A 6,218-nucleotide genomic window follows, 5' to 3' on the forward strand; every position below is an offset into this window, starting at 1 on the left:
TGGTAGTCAAAATATGGTCAGGAAGTATAACTGGAGTAGGTACAGACTCCTCCTTGGACAGAGGTGAAAATTGTCGAGAGAGGGCATCAGCCCTAACGTTCTTACTACCAGGCAGGTAGGAGACCACATAATTAAACCAAGACAAAAATAGCGCCCATCTGGCCTGTCTGGGCGACAAACGTTTTGCTTCAGATAGATACGTTAAATTCTTGTGGTCAGTAAGAATGAGCACTGGCATGCTAGTACCCTCGAAAAGATGCCTCCATTCCTTGAGTGCCAAAATTATGGCCAGTAATTCCCTGTTGCCAATTTCATAATTGCACTCCGCTGGAGACAATTTCTTAGAGAAGAAAACACACGGATGCAAGGAACCGTCAGGCATAGGACATTGAGATAAGAGGGCACCTACTCCAGTCTCAGACGCATCGACCTCAAGAACGAAAGGCAGGACAGGGTTAGGGTGAGCCTTAACTGGAGCGGCAGCAAAGGCAGTCTTAAGACTATCAAAGGCCTTAATGGCAGTAGGTGACCAATGGAGTGGATCATTCTCTTTACGGGTCATGTCTGTGATAGGTTTGACCAAGGAAGAAAAGTTTTTAATCAACTTTCTATAGTAATTGGCGAACCCCAAGTAGTAGTCTCTGAAGAACCCGTGTAACATCAGAACGATGAGCCTCAAGTGTGGGTGAGTGTATGAGGATGTCGTCCAAGTACACCACAACACACTGTTGCAACATATCTCATAGGACATCATTAATAAATTCCTGGAAAACAGCAGGAGCATTACAAGATACTAATAATGTCCGCTCCTGGTGTTAAATGCTGTTTTCCATTCGTGGCCCTCCTTGATCCTAACGAGATTGTACGTTCCTCTCCTCTCAAAGTTTAGTAAAGACGGTAGTTCCCTTGAGGCGGTCAGAGAGTTCAGTAATGAGCGGAATAGGGTAAGCATTCTTAATGGTAAGATGATTAAGACCCCTATAATCGATGCATGGTCTTAACTCACCACCCTTTTTCTTCACAAAGAAGAAGCCAGCCTCTGCAGGAGAGCAGGATTTGCGGATGATCCCCCGCGACAGAGCATCGGCAACATATTCCTCCATAGTACAATTCTCCGCAACTGACAGAGGGTAAACCCGGCCCCGAGGAGGAATGGCTCCGGGTTGCAGGTCTATAGCACAATCATAAGACTGGTGAGGAGGCAATGTACCGGCAGGCACCTTGTCAAAAATGTCTAGGAATGTCTAGGAACTCTTGGTACTCCTCTGGCAATTGATAAGATACCGAAGAAGTGCACAAGACTTTAACTGGTTTCCAAAGACAAGTGGAAATACATTACAGAGAGACCACAACAAAATTTTGGACCTGCGCCAGTCGAGACTGGGATTGTGCTTTTGGAGTCAGGGATAACCCAGAACAACCGGAAAATGTGTAGAGTTTATCACCTGGAACTGGAGGGTTTCAAAATGGAGAGCCCCAACAGCCATGGATAACGGAGCAGTTTCGTGAGTAACGAGTGCAGGCTGAAGGGGCCTGCCATCAATGGCCTCAATAGCAAGCGGAAAGGACTGAGGCAAAACAGGAATGGAGTGCTTTGATACAAAAGCACTGTCAATGAAATAGCCTGCAGCACCGGAGTCAACAAGAGCCTGGGTGACTATGGAGGAGTCCACCAAGGACAACCATGACCAAAGGTTTCTCCTTTAGCGGTTCCGGGGACGAGGATAAACCACCCAAAGGCTTCCCCTGACAGGACCTTAGGTGTGAGCATTTTCTGGCTGTGTAGGACAAGACTTCAAAAGGTGACCCTGTAACCAACAATAGAGGCAGAGCCCCTCCCTCCTCCTAAAGGCCCTATCTGCCACGGAGAGACACGTGAATCCCAACTGCATCGGCTCAGCAGTACCTGGTGACTCGGGACCAGGAGGCATGGGAGGAGAGGGAGGCATGGGTGGGAATGAACACGTAGGAGACAACTGAACAGGAGGCTTCTGCAAGCGCTCCTTGAAAGAGGACCTCTCACTTAGTCTGATGTCAATTAGGATAAAAAAAGACACCAATGCCTCGAGATCTTCTGGTAAATCTCTGGCAGCATCAGAGAGCCCAAGAAATAAGGCGGCAACAATGGTTTCATTTTTCCAACCTACCTCTGCGTCAAGCGTAGGGAACTCAATGGCATACTGAGCAACAGATATTGTACCTTGTTGAATGGACATGAGTCTTTAAGGAGCAGAGGAGGAGCGAGCCAGAACATCAAATACCCTTCTAAAGGAGGCCACAAATTCAGGGTAATTTGAAATCAAAGGTTTATTAGTCTCCCACAAGGGATTAGCCCAGGCAAGAGCTGTGTCAGAGAGTAACGAGATGAGAAATCCCACCTTAGCTCTGTCAGAGGGAAACGCCTGAGGTAACATCTCAAAGTAAATGCCCACCTGGTTCAAAAACCATCTGCACTGATTAGGATCGCCTCCATAACGCTGAGATAGAGGTGCAGAACTGGACATGCTCCTGGTAGGAATAGGTGCAGCAGCGGAAACAGGAGCAGCCATAACTTGCGGGACACTTTGGTCCAAATGTGCAGTGCGAGTCAGCAGGGTTTGCAGGGCTAGTGCAAATTGATCCAAGTGGCGATCCTGTTCATCTATCCTGGAAATTATGGCAGGTAAAGGTGGATTATTAGCACCATCAGGATTCGTGGCCCTTGCGTAATGTCAGGTGCCAGGAATCAGACTGAGACGAGAAGTGCAAAAATAATCACACCTTTATTACTAGCAAAAAATAATTAAAAGTCCACAAGTCAAATAACAAGCCAGGAATCAAAACCAGAGCTGGTAGTCAGACGAGCCAAGTCAGGAGCCAAAGCGAAAAGTCAGACGAGCTGAGTCAGGAGCCAAAGCGAGTAGTCAGAGGAGCCGGAATCAGGAACAAGGAGAACAGCAGAGTCAGGAACAAGCCAGAGATCAGGAACCAGGAGGGACGTCAGACAGCCAGGTAATACACAGGAGCTCCCACAAACAGGTCTGAGACAACGCAAGGGCAAAGCATACTGAACAGAGGCCCTTTAAATAATAAGTGATGACATCACAATTCTGAGACTGCATCCTGTCTCACACGGATAATGTACACCAGTCTGGCCATAAAAGGAAGTGCAGGAAATGAGCAGCATCACACAGTATGCACCAGAGTCAGCAAGAGAGGTGAGTAAAATGGCTGCCAGCAGCACATGGCAAACAAAACAGGGAAAAAAATATAAACATGACCGTCCGGGCATAGAGGATATAACATATCTTAATAGGAGTCTCTGCTATTGTCCACAAATCAGACCCTAAGGTTATCATCTAAAGGGCAGAAGTTGAACACTAGGTAGCGTGTAATAGAGGACGTTAACTGGTAATAAAACTTTACCAACAACTGTTCTGAAAAATGTTGATCCAGGTTGACACATTCTGGTCCTCTATTATATTATTGGTATAAAGTCATCCTATTCCAGATTTCCAGCACGTCAAGCTACCACTGGGTAAACCGGAAAAAAAAAATGTTGGAGAAGTATGAATGTGGAGAGCTACTCCTGTTACCTACAATCACCCCGGTTGTGAGTTGTTGGCAGTCTGGTTCAAAATCAAGCATCCCTGTGTGTGCTTCACAACCGAGTGCCGCGACTGCCATCAGTGAGAGCTCCACAAGCTCAGTAGTACTATCATCACGCTCATTTTCTGATCCGTCTACTTGGATTGCTGCGGTCTGTAAACCGGCCTCAACACTCTCTCCTGGCGAACCCGTCTCCTGTCCTGTCTGTTGGAAGCCACAGGGAAGGCCTCTTTCTTGATCACTGAATCACCGTTCTGCACCGGATCGGCATCATGTCTCCCCTCCTCACACACATTGTCGCTGGCCAAAGGCGCCACACCAGGGGGCTCCCCTGGAGTAATTCTAGAAGCAATCCACCTTGGAGCTGGGGAGCTAGCTGTGGCAAACCTAGCCACTTCTGGACTATAATGTAAGAAAGGTTGTCTATAGGCTGTATTGTGTGCTATGTATATGTGACAGACCCTTCGGTCACAACTAAAGAGTTAACTGTGTTCAGCTTTGGGAAGCTATTCTTGAACGACAAGGTTACTGGCCTCAGCTATTGTGTACTGTCATTAAAGTTAGTGATAAACAGTCCATTGTTTAATCACCCTCAGAGAGCAGACGCCTAGGTGATAAGAAAAGCCAGATGTGTCTTGTATTTAAGTTGTTATCTGCCTAAGTAAAATAATGTGATTCTATTGTGGCCTGTCAAGGGGCGTTGTCCCTCCATCTAATGTACAACATTCTTTCAACCCCCCATCTGGGGGGTCAGACCTGCATAAATACTGGGCATATGAGCCTTAATAAAGTCATTCTGTTTTAAACCTGAAAACTGGCTGGGTTGTGAATTGCTTATTCCCTATTCAGGACATTGTTTATCTGATGTTAACCCTTGGTATCCTGTTGGTACCGTTACACTAGCATTCTCCTGTCTAGGTGGGTCTGAAATTCTGTTGAAGCACCTATCAATTTGTAGGTGAAGGTTCCAGGCTCCCAGCATATTTAGCAGTGTTTCTTCTAGTTTCTGCATTTCCATTTTCTATCAGAAGTGATATTAAAATTGCAGCTCTGAGTGGCTGTTTTACCGGATTGACCAGGGAGGTTAGGCAAGGGCCTCAGGTACAATTGCACCGCCGCTGTAGGCCTCACCATTCCACTACCCTGAGTGGGAAAGATAGACACCAATATAGTTAAAAGTGAGCCGCAATTACCTAGGGGTAAAACTAACGACCTCAAAAGAAGCTCTACACCAACTAAACCACCAACACCTTTTTGACTCCATCAGAACAGACATGAGAGCCTGGCGCAACAAATTCCTCTCCTGGCTTGGTAGAGTCCAAGCATTCAAAATGAGCATCCTGCCTCGCTTTTTATATATGTTTCAAGCCCTACCCATACAACCCCCCTTACATTACATTCGTAGTGTGCAATCTTTCGTTAACGGCTTTATTTGGGCAAATAAACGCCCTCGAATCTCTAAAACCACCCTTTATAGGAAAAGGGATGAGGGGGGACTGGGAGTACCCAACCTTTTATTTTACTCACAGGCAGCACAACTGACCAGAATAGTCGACTGGTGCAAAAACAGTACTGATAAAGAATGGGTCAAGCTTGAGCATGATCTATCTACTTCTCGAAGTCTTGGGTCAGTTTGCTGGACATACAGGCAACATAGGACACTACCTTCTCTTACACCCTCGTTAGTGACTGATACACTCTCCACTTGGGACCACCTTATAGGTTCACAAAAAGGCATATCGACCATACCCTCACCACTTACCCCCCTTCTACACAACAAAGATTTTCCTCCACTACTTCAAAAACGGACCCAGGACCGGTACACACTATCAGCGGGTTTGCCCTGCCATCTTGTTCTAGAAAGAGGCACCATCATTCAGAAAACCGCCCTTGCGGACAGGAACATTAGCTTTTTTGATAGATGGTTCGAATATTTACAATTAGCACACTTTCTCTCCCACCATAAAGACAAACATAACCTGGTAAGAAACCTAAATCCATTCGAAACACTATGCCACTCCACATTATTAGCGCAGGGCACTCTCTCTAAGATATATAAAATACTAATTACTCTACACTCCAAAAACCTTCCATCATATACAAAAGCGTGGGAAGTCGAGCTAGGCCATGAGATCCCCTCTGAGACGTGGGACATTATATTTCAACAAATGGGGAAGGCCCCCTCCTCAATGGGAATCACTGAAACGAACATAAAACTCTTAGAAAGATGGTACCTTTACCCCAGCAGACTCGCTAAGATTTACCCTCACACAGACCCACTATGTTGGAGAGATTGCAAACAAGTTGGTACACTCCTCCACATCTGGTGGGATTGCCCCACACTTCAGCCTTTCTGGTTGGACACCCATAGAGAAATCCAAAAGGTACTCAATACATCTATCCCCTTCAATCCTTTGACGCTATTATTTAACAAACCCCCTAAGATCAAATGCAAATACCGACAGGTCCTATTGTACATCATGCTCAGTGGGGCCAAGCAACTGATCCCTAGACTGTGGAAACAGCGACACATTCCTACTCAAAAAGACTGGGTACATAATGTCACTCTTCTCCTTTCCCTGGAAAGGTTTCACTATCAGAAAACTAAAAGGATGGATTTTTACTGCGCC

Source organism: Bombina bombina, chromosome 2 (genome assembly GCF_027579735.1).
Source record: "Bombina bombina isolate aBomBom1 chromosome 2, aBomBom1.pri, whole genome shotgun sequence".
Classification (NCBI taxonomy): Eukaryota; Metazoa; Chordata; class Amphibia; order Anura; family Bombinatoridae; genus Bombina; species Bombina bombina.